Raw genomic sequence first — 11,156 nt, forward strand, 5'->3', positions numbered from 1 at the left:
CTAAAAACAAAGAGGTATTTTTATACAATATGTCCCGATTATTCCATATATAATATCTGTGTGGAAAAAAATTATGCTTATAAATTAAGGACCATGACAAGAAAACCTGCCGATGAAAAGCAGAAAGTTTCACTGGAACTTTGTCAACATTATAATTGCAAACCAACATGAAGTTAAAAATTATTCATAAATATTATCCTGCCAACCACTATATGAAGAAGTTTAAGGAAAACATAAACTGAAATTGTACCTTATGTAATGACCACCCAGAAACGGTGTTGCATCTGTTTTGGTATTGTATTCATGTAAGAAAACTGTGGCAAGACATCAGTAGATTTATAATTGAACACATTTATGAAGATTTTACACTATTGTGGAGAGATGTACTGCTTGGATTCTTTACCTACGATAGAAATAAGCTGAAACAATTTTATGTAATTAATTTAATTATTCTTTTGGCCAAATTTCATATTCACAAATGTACATTTACAAACAAAAAACAACAAATTTTCTTACCTTACAAAAATAAATTGAACTGTATTTTAAGACAATTAAATAACCTACTAACAAAAAAGCTGTTAGAATTATGTGTCTGTATGTCCCTTAAGAGACTTGTGTAATGTGATATTTTACCCCCTAGCCCCGCCCTTAGCACAATTGTCCTTTGTATATTTTTTATATATACTTGTGTTCCCACATGTACTTCCTGTATTGATTTGTTGTTAATAAAAAATAATAATAAAACTTTGATCCCATGTCCAGTTGCAGGTCGTCAGTCAATCAGGGGACTATAGTGAACACAAATTCATATTCCGTTAGGTCGTAGTTGAAGGGTCACACGTACTAAATACAGATGCGGAAGTCATCTGCACCCATTCAACATAGCTTAGTTTTACGTTTTTATTACTTATAAACAAAAATCACTGTTGGGGGGCTCTCATACGCGTACAAGGATGTTTTGATTCTTGATTGAACAGTCGCTAAGATTATATTTGGTTGTGATCTTTGCAGAATAACTATTTTGGAGGCAGCAGTTGTTAGCTAGAATGCTAACGCTCATTGAAATAATAGGCTGTAGCAACAGCTAGTATTAGCCAAAGAGCAATTTTTCTGGTTGAAATTACAGCGTTGTTTTTAAGTATAAAAGTTAACCACCAACTTGCGCGCATCGCCCTCGTGTGGCAATGTTTGTAAACACAGAAAGGGGGTCTACACTGGAATTTGTAGCACTCAATCACCATAGGTCATTGTATGAAAATTCTGCATAATTATGTGACAGAGCGACACTCTTTGAAAAGGTGCAGGTATTGTCTGTATTTACTTATTGTCTGCATATCAAGAAACTGGGGTGGCAGGTAGCCTAGTGGTTAGAGTGTTGGACTAGTAACCGAAAGGTTGCAAGACCAAACCCCCAGGTAAAGGTAAAAAAAAAATCTGTTGTTCTGTCCCTGAACAAGGCAGTTAACCCACTGTTCCTAGGCCGTCATTATAAATAAGAATTTGTTCTTTACTGACTTGCCTAGTTAAATAAAGGTAAAATAAAAAAACGGATTAAACCACATGATCATTACACAGGTGCACCTTGTGCTGTGGACAATAAAAGGCCACTCAAAAATGTGCAATTTTGTCACAACATAATGCCACTGATGTCTCAAGTTTTGAGAGAGTGTTCAATTGGCATGCTGACTGCAGGAATGTTCACCAGAGCTGTTGCCAGGGAATTGAATGTTAATTTCTCTACCATAAGCCGCCTCCAATGTCGTTTTATAGAATTTGGCAGTACGTCCAACCGGCCTCAGAACCGCAGACCACATGTAACCACGTCAGCCCAGGACCTCCACATCCGGCTTCTTCACCTGTGGGATTGTCTGAGACCAGCCACCTGGACAGCTGATGAATCTGTGGGTTTTCACACCAAATAGTTTATTCTCAAACTGTCAAAAACCGTCTTAGGGAATCTCATCTGTGTGTTTGTTGTCCTCACCAGGATCTTGGCCTGACTGCATTTCAGCGACATAACCAACTTCAGCGGGCAAATGCTCACCTTTGATGACCACTGGCATGCTGGAGAAGTGTGCTCTTCACAGATGAATCCCGGCTTCATCTGTACCGGGCAGATGGCAGACTATGGCGTCGTATGGGCGAGCGGTTTGCTGATGTCAATGTTATGAACAGAGTGCCCCATGCTGACGGTGGGGTTATGGTATGGACAGCTATAAGTTACAGACAACAAACACAATTGCATTTTATCAATGGCAATTTTAATGCACAGAAATACTGTGACGAGATCCTGAGGCCCATTGTCGTGATATTCATCCGCCGCCATCACCTCATGTTTCAGCATGATAATGCACAGCCCCATGTCTCAAGGATCTGTACACAATTCCTGGAAGCTGAAAATGTCCCAGTTCTTCCATGGCCTGCGTACTCACCAGACATGTCACCCATTCAGCATGTTTGGGATGCTCTGGATCGACGTGTACAACAGCATGTTCAAGTTCCCACCAATATCTAGCAACTTTGCACAGCCATTGAAGAAGAGTGGGACAACCTTCCACAGGCCACAATCAACTCTGTGCAAACGATATGTGTCGCACTGCATGAGGCCAATGGTGGTCACACCAGATACTGACTGGTTTTCTGATCCACGCCCCTACATTTTTCCACGCCCCTACCTTTTTTTAAGTTATCTGTGACCAACAGATGCATATCAGATGCATACCAGTCATGTGAAATCCATAGATTAGGGCCTAATGAATTTATTTCAATTGACTGTTTTCCTGAAATGAACTGTAACTCAGTAAAATCTTTGAAATTGTTGCACGTTGCATTTATATATATTTTTCAGTGTATATTGCAACTCCCTTTCATAATGGCCAATTGAACAACTAAACAACAGTCCTTCCAATTTGTTTTGCAGGAGATGTGGAGGTCCTCTGTCTGAGGGTAGCAGAGAGAGGGGTACACACAGTGTGGGGGACATGGTCACGCAGGCTGTGTTCTCACAATACAGGGAAACCCTCTTCTCAATCAACTCCTGCTCTTCGGACCCACGGCTGAGAAAGAGAGGTGGAGGAGAGAGAAGGAGCCGTCTACACAGTAAGACTCTTATATTGTAAACTACATAACATACCCCTACACATCTAGGCTACTTATTTTCACATTTTTTACATGAAAGTTGACAAGATATTACATCCATGCCTTCTTAGAAGATCAAGGAATGAGCTGGAGTGAGAATGAGAGGAAAGTGTACAGTGCTTCACCACCTCCTGGGGAAAATAAAGGTCATGTATTTCCTGGACTCTCACCCTAGTCCTGTCCTGTGTCATCTGGCTGTACGTCAGTCTTTTTAAACATCGGTTTGTTTCATTTGCCAGGCTTCGCTAAATAAATTCGTCCGTTCTTATTCACCCTGACCATCCCTTTGTTAAACACCACCTTGCCCTTCCCTTCATCCTCCACTCCTGAATATGTGGTGACAAGCTGGTACCAGTGGTGGGAGAAAGAAGGGTTTTTCACCCCAGAGATCCATGTAAGAGAATAGAGTATTATAAGTCATACTTTAAAATTGTCCCATGGTGCTTGCCTACGGAGCTGTGAGGGGAACGGCACCTCCGTACCTTCAGGCTCTGATCAGTCCCTACACCCAAAGAAGGGCACTGCGTTCATCCACCTCTGGCCTGCTGGCCCCCCTACCTCTGCGGAAGCACAGTTCCCGCTCAGCCCAGTCAAAACTGTTCGCTGCTCTGGCACCCCAATGGTGGAACAAGCTCCCTCACGACGCCAGGACAGCGGAGTCAATCACCACCTTCCGGAGACACCTGAAACCCCACCTCTTTAAGGAATACCTGGGATAGGTTTAAGTAATCCTTCATACCAATTTGTAAGTCGCTCTGGATAAGAGCATCTGCTAAATGACGTAAATGTAAATGTTATGATAAAGTGTAATAAAAATCTAATAACATTGTATGTGATAATGCTATAATAATGCTATATTTTCAAATGCCTGTTTTTTTCTCATTCCCATACAGAACAGACTGCCACATGCTGTGAATCGTTCCTTTTCCATGTGTATCCCTCCGCCTAATGTGACTGGCCCTCTGCACCCCGGCCATTCTCCATGTGTATCCCTCCACCTAATGTGACTGGCCCTCTGCACCCCGGCCATTCTCCATGTGTATCCCTCCACCTAATGTGACTGGCCCTCTGCACCCCGGCCATTCTCCATGTGTATCCCTCCACCTAATGTGACTGGCCCTCTGCACCCCGGCCATTCTCCATGTGTATCCCTCCACCTAATGTGACTGGCCCTCTGCACCCCGGCCATTCTCCATGTGTATCCCTCCACCTAATGTGACTGGCCCTCTGCACCCCGGCCATTCTCCATGTGTATCCCTCCACCTAATGTGACTGGCACGCTGCACCCCTGCCATTCTCCATGTGTATCCCTCCACCTAATGTGACTGGCCCTCTGCACCTCGGCCATTCTCCATGTGTATCCCTCCACCTAATGTGACTGGCACGCTGCACCCCGGCCATTCTCCATGTGTATCCCTCCACCTAATGTGACTGGCACGCTGCACCCCGGCCATTCTCCATGTGTATCCCTCCACCTAATGTGACTGGCACGCTGCTCCCCGGCCATTCTCCATGTGTATCCCTCCACCTAATGTGACTGGCACGCTGCACCCCGGCCATTCTCCATGTGTATCCCTCCACCTAATGTGACTGGCACGCTGCACCCCGGCCATTCTCCATGTGTATCCCTCCACCTAATGTGACTGGCCCTCTGCACCTCGGCCATTCTCCATGTGTATCCCTCCACCTAATGTGACTGGCCCTCTGCACCTCGGCCATTCTCCATGTGTATCCCTCCACCTAATGTGACTTGGCACGCTGCACCTTGGCCATTCTTTTATGTGTATCCCTCCACCTAATGTGACTGGCACGCTGCACCTCACAGTGGCCATAGAGGACGCACTGGCTCGCTAGTAACTATTCTTCTCAGCAACAGTAATGGAATCCGTTGGATAGAGATGTTTTTGTTCGGCTGAAATGTAAATGGTACACGTTTGATTGAAGTCACCATATACAATTATGTCAGTCATTTGAGAACTGTCTGAGCTTATTGTTTTATGTATTGTTTTTCTGATTGAATGTGTGGTTGTAGCAGGAGCAGGATGCAGGGTTACAAAGTTCCGTGGGTACTACGCTGTGACCATGCAGGCATCGCAACACAGGTATGTCTCTCTGACCTGGCTATCTATATTATCTTTCTCTTCTCTTTCAAGCTAAATATAAAAACGTGTCCAACCCTCTAGTCTTTCTTTCAGACGGTGGTGGAGAGGAGGATGTTTAGGATACGAGGAAAGCGAAGACAGGAGTTTCTAAAGGAAGTGTGGACATGAAAGAGTCAGTAGAAGGTCCCCTTTTCTCTTCTCTTATTCTCTCTCACTCTCTCTTATTCTCTCTCTCTCTCTTATTCTCTCTCTCTCTCTCTTATTCTCTCTCACTCTCTCTTATTCTCTCTCTCTCTCTCTTATTCTCTCTCACTCTCTCTTATTCTCTCTCTCTCTCTTATTCTCTCTCTCTCTCTCTTATTCTCTCTCTCACTCTCGTTCTCTTCTGTCTTCTGTCTGAAAGTGCTTTCCACTGTCATTAGTAGAATCATACAACTATCCATCTTCTTAATGAATTAAAGCAATATTCTATTTTTATATTTGGTTCTGTCTGTCTGTTCCAGTAAGGGTTCTGTCTGTCTGTTCCAGTAAGGGTTCTGTCTGTGTGTTCCAGTAAGGGTTCTGTCTGTGTGTTCCAGTAAGGGTTCTGTCTGTGTGTTCCAGTAAGGGTTCTGTCTGTCTGTTCCAGTAAGGGTTCTGTCTGTGTGTTCCAGTAAGGGTTCTGTCTGTGTGTTCCAGTAAGGGTTCTGTCTGTGTGTTCCAGTAAGGGTTCTGTCTGTCTGTTCCAGTAAGGGTTCTGTCTGTCTGTTCCAGTAAGGGTTCTGTCTCTGTGTTCCAGTAAGGGTTCTGTCTGTCTGTTCCAGTAAGGGTTCTGTCTGTGTGTTCCAGTACGGGTTCTGTCTGTCTGTTCCAGTAAGGGTTCTGTCTGTGTGTTCCAGTAAGGGTTCTGTCTGTCTGTTCCAGTAAGGGTTCTGTCTGTCTGTTCCAGTAAGGGTTCTGTCTGTCTGTTCCAGTAAGGGTTCTGTCTGTGTGTTCCAGTTAGGGTTCTGTCTGTCTGTTCCAGTAAGGGTTCTGTCTGTCTGTTCCAGTAAGGGTTCTGTCTGTCTGTTCCAGTAAGGGTTCTGTCTGTGTGTTCCAGTAAGGGTTCTGTCTGTGTGTTCCAGTTAGGGTTCTGTCTGTCTGTTCCAGTAAGGGTTCTGTCTGTGTGTTCCAGTTAGGGTTCTGTCTGTCTGTTCCAGTAAGGGTTCTGTCTGTCTGTTCCAGTAAGGGTTCTGTCTGTGTGTTCCAGTAAGGGTTCTGTCTGTGTGTTCCAGTAAGGGTTCTGTCTGTCTGTTCCAGTAAGGGTTCTGTCTGTCTGTTCCAGTAAGGGTTCTGTCTGTGTGTTCCAGTTAGGGTTCTGTCTGTCTGTTCCAGTAAGGGTTCTGTCTGTCTGTTCCAGTAAGGGTTCTGTCTGTCTGTTCCAGTAAGGGTTCTGTCTGTGTGTTCCAGTAAGGGTTCTGTCTGTGTTTTCCAGTAAGGGTTCTGTCTGTCTGTTCCAGTAAGGGTTCTGTCTGTCTGTTCCAGTAAGGGTTCTGTCTGTCTGTTCCAGTAAGGGTTCTGTCTGTCTGTTCCAGTAAGGGTTCTGTCTGTGTGTTCCAGTTAGGGTTCTGTCTGTCTGTTCCAGTAAGGGTTCTGTCTGTCTGTTCCAGTAAGGGTTCTGTCTGTCTGTTCCAGTAAGGGTTCTGTCTGTGTGTTCCAGTAAGGGTTCTGTCTGTCTGTTCCAGTAAGGGTTCTGTCTGTCTGTTCCAGTAAGGGTTCTGTCTGTCTGTTCCAGTAAGGGTTCTGTCTGTGTGTTCCAGTAAGGGTTCTGTCTGTCTGTTCCAGTAAGGGTTCTGTCTGTCTGTTCCAGTAAGGGTTCTGTCTGCGTGTTCCAGTAAGGGTTCTGTCTGTGTGTTCCAGTAAGCGTTCTGTCTGTCTGTTCCAGTAAGGGTTCTGTATGTCTGTTCCAGTAAGGGTTCTGTTTGTCTGTTCCAGTAAGGGTTCTGTCTGTGTGTTCCAGTACGGGTTCTGTCTGTCTGTTCCAGTAAGGGTTCTGTCTGTGTGTTCCAGTAAGGGTTCTGTCTGTCTGTTCCAGTAAGGGTTCTGTCTGTCTGTTCCAGTAAGGGTTCTGTCTGTGTGTTCCAGTTAGGGTTCTGTCTGTCTGTTCCAGTAAGGGTTCTGTCTGTCTGTTCCAGTAAGGGTTCTGTCTGTCTGTTCCAGTAAGGGTTCTGTCTGTGTGTTCCAGTAAGGGTTCTGTCTGTGTGTTCCAGTTAGGGTTCTGTCTGTCTGTTCCAGTAAGGGTTCTGTCTGTGTGTTCCAGTTAGGGTTCTGTCTGTCTGTTCCAGTAAGGGTTCTGTCTGTCTGTTCCAGTAAGGGTTCTGTCTGTGTGTTCCAGTAAGGGTTCTGTCTGTGTGTTCCAGTAAGGGTTCTGTCTGTCTGTTCCAGTAAGGGTTCTGTCTGTCTGTTCCAGTAAGGGTTCTGTCTGTGTGTTCCAGTTAGGGTTCTGTCTGTCTGTTCCAGTAAGGGTTCTGTCTGTCTGTTCCAGTAAGGGTTCTGTCTGTCTGTTCCAGTAAGGGTTCTGTCTGTGTGTTCCAGTAAGGGTTCTGTCTGTGTTTTCCAGTAAGGGTTCTGTCTGTCTGTTCCAGTAAGGGTTCTGTCTGTCTGTTCCAGTAAGGGTTCTGTCTGTCTGTTCCAGTAAGGGTTCTGTCTGTCTGTTCCAGTAAGGGTTCTGTCTGTGTGTTCCAGTTAGGGTTCTGTCTGTCTGTTCCAGTAAGGGTTCTGTCTGTCTGTTCCAGTAAGGGTTCTGTCTGTCTGTTCCAGTAAGGGTTCTGTCTGTGTGTTCCAGTAAGGGTTCTGTCTGTCTGTTCCAGTAAGGGTTCTGTCTGTCTGTTCCAGTAAGGGTTCTGTCTGTCTGTTCCAGTAAGGGTTCTGTCTGTGTGTTCCAGTAAGGGTTCTGTCTGTCTGTTCCAGTAAGGGTTCTGTCTGTCTGTTCCAGTAAGGGTTCTGTCTGCGTGTTCCAGTAAGGGTTCTGTCTGTGTGTTCCAGTAAGCGTTCTGTCTGTCTGTTCCAGTAAGGGTTCTGTATGTCTGTTCCAGTAAGGGTTCTGTTTGTCTGTTCCAGTAAGGGTTCTGTCTGTCTGTTCCAGTAAGGGTTCTGTCTGTCTGTTCCAGTAAGGGTTCTGTCTGTCTGTTCCAGTAAGGGTTCTGTCTACGTGTTCCAGTAAGGGTTCTGTATGTCTGTTCCAGTAAGGGTTCTGTCTGTCTGTTCCAGTAAGGGTTCTGTCTGTGTGTTCCAGTAAGGGTTCTGTCTGTCTGTTCCAGTACGGGTTCGGTCTGTGTGTTCCAGTAAGGGTTCTGTCTGTCTGTTCCAGTAAGGGTTCTGTCTGTCTGTTCCAGTAAGGGTTCTGTCTGCGTGTTCCAGTAAGGGTTCTGTCTGTTCCAGTAAGGGTTCTGTCTGTCTGTTCCAGTACGGGTTCTGTCTGTGTGTTCCAGTAAGGGTTCTGTCTGTGTGTTCCAGTAAGGGTTCTGTCTGTGTGTTCCAGTAAGGGTTCTGTCTGTGTGTTCCAGTAAGGGTTCTGTCTGTCTGTTCCAGTAAGGGTTCTGTCTGTGTTTTCCAGTAAGGGTTCTGTCTGTCTGTTCCAGTAAGGGTTCTGTCTGTCTGTTCCAGTAAGGGTTCTGTCTGCGTGTTCCAGTACGGGAGAGGAGATCTATCACCAGCTGAGGGAACATCTCTGGACTGGAGCAGAGCCAGCCTCACCATGGATCCGGTCAGTACTAGTTAATAGTACATTTAGTAGTAGTTACATTACTAGTTTCAAGATCTCATGATCTCCATGAAGTGCCATTGAGGTAGACCTCTTTTACAAGTGAGACTATACTGTGTTATATGTTCCTGTATAACTGATAACAACGGCTATGCATTCAGGTTCTGTATTTCCCTATGCACCCCCATAGTTTGTCCCTTTTGTTAGAATGCCCGACAGCGCCTGTCAAGTACCCCTAACTTTCCACCCAATCAGAAACATTCTCTTTAGCTGCTCGTTGTATGCCCCGCCTCCTGCAAGTGAGTTGTAGTGATGGGCATTCCGAGTCTTTTCGGTGAGCTGGATCATTTGGCTCCCGGACAGCTCGAAATGCTTATAAAAATAGACCTAGAACCATGAAACAAATCTCCAATGTAAATCTCAAAAGGTAGGCTACCATTATGTGAGATTGTAAAATGCACGTTCAAATACTCCTACTGCTCTCTCTTCGTCTGCCCACGTGTTCTCGCATACCCCTAGAGCATCGAGCCAGCGAGGTGGTGGCACTGGAATCCTCATCTCTCCCAAGTGGACATTCTCTCTTTCTCCCCTGACCCATCTGTCTATCTCCTCATTTGAATTCCATGCTGTCACAGTTACCAGCCCTTTCAAGCTTAACATCCTTATCATTTATCGCCCTCCAGGTTCCCTTGGAGAGTTCATCAATGAGCTTGACGCCTTGATAAGTTCGTTTCCTGAGGATGGCTCACCTCTCACAGTTCTGGGTGACTTTAACCTCCCCACGTCTACCTTTGACTCATTCCTCTCTGCCTCCTTCTTTCCACTCCTCTCCTCTTTTGAACTCACCCTCTCACCTTCCCCCCCTACTCACAAGGCAGGCAATACGCTTGACCTCATCTTTACTAGATGCTGTTCTTCCACTAATCTCATTGCAACTCCCCTCCAAATCTCCGACCACTACCTTGTATCCTTTTCCCTCTTGCTCTCATCCAACACTTCTCACTCTGCCCCTACTCGGATGGTATTGCGCCGTCCCAAACTTTGCTCTCTCTCTCCCGCTACTCTCTCCTCTTCCATCCTATCATCTCTTCCCTCTGCTCAAACCTTCTCCAACCTATCTCCTGATTCTGCCTCCTCAACCCTCCTCTCCTCCCTTTCTGCATCCTTTGATTTTCTCTGTCCCCTATCCTCCAGGCCGGCTCGGTCCTCCCCTCCTGCTCCGTGGCTCGACGACTCACTACGAGCTCACAGAACAGGGCTCCGGGCAGCCGAGCGGAAATGGAGGAAAACTCGCCTCCCTGCGGACCTGGCATCCTTTCACTCACTCCTCTCTACATTCTCCTCTTCTGTCTCTGCTGCTAAAGCCACTTTCTACCACTCTAAATTCCAAGCATCTGCATCTAACCCTAGGAAGCTCTTTGCTACCTTCTCCTCCCTCCTGAATCCTCCTCCCCCTCCCCCCCTCCTCCCTCTCTGCGGATGACTTCGTCAACCATTTTGAAAAGAAGGTTGACGATATCCGATCCTCGTTTGCTAAGTCAAACGACACCGCTGGTCCTGCTCACACTGCCCTACCCTGTGCTTTGACCTCTTTCTCCCCTCTCTCTCCAGATGAAATCTCGCGTCTTGTGACGGCCGGCCGCCCAACAACCTGCCCACTTGACCCTATCCCCTCCTCTCTTCTCCAGACCATTTCCGGAGACCTTCTCACCTCGCTCATCAACTCATCCTTGACCGCTGGCTACGTCCCTTCCGTCTTCAAGAGAGCGAGAGTTGCACCCCTTCTGAAAAAACCTACACTCGATCCCTCCGATGTCAACAACTACAGACCAGTATCCCTTCTTTCTTTTCTCTCCAAAACTCTTGAACGTGCCGTCCTTGGCCAGCTCTCCTGCTATCTCTCTCAGAATGACCTTCTTGATCCTAATCAGTCAGGTTTCAAGACTGGGCATTCAACTGAGACTGCTCTTCTCTGTGTCACGGAGGCTCTCCGCACTGCTAAAGCTAACTCTCTCTCCTCTGCTCTCATACTTCTAGACCTATCTGCTGCCTTTGATACTGTGAACCATCAGATCCTCCTCTCCACCCTCTCCGAGTTGGGCATCTCCGGCGCGGCCCACGCTTGGATTGCGTCCTACCTGACAGGTCGCTCCTACCAGGTGGCGTGGCGGGAATCTGTCTCCGCACCATGCGCT

The 11,156-nt window shown here is 46.3% G+C and overlaps 1 long non-coding RNA gene across 1 annotated transcript; it reads left to right on the forward strand.

The window, feature by feature from the left end:
* Positions 1-843: 843 nt before the first annotated feature.
* Positions 844-10,527, forward strand: LOC145860412 (uncharacterized). The gene is made up of 4 exons (XR_014380467.1): positions 844-1,901; positions 1,988-5,240; positions 5,334-5,412; positions 8,865-10,527. It is a non-coding gene; the product is annotated as an uncharacterized LOC145860412 (long non-coding RNA).
* The last annotated feature ends 629 nt before the right edge of the window (positions 10,528-11,156 follow it).

This window comes from Salmo salar, chromosome 14, assembly GCF_965601325.2.
Source record: "Salmo salar chromosome 14, fSalSal1, whole genome shotgun sequence".
Classification (NCBI taxonomy): Eukaryota; Metazoa; Chordata; class Actinopteri; order Salmoniformes; family Salmonidae; genus Salmo; species Salmo salar.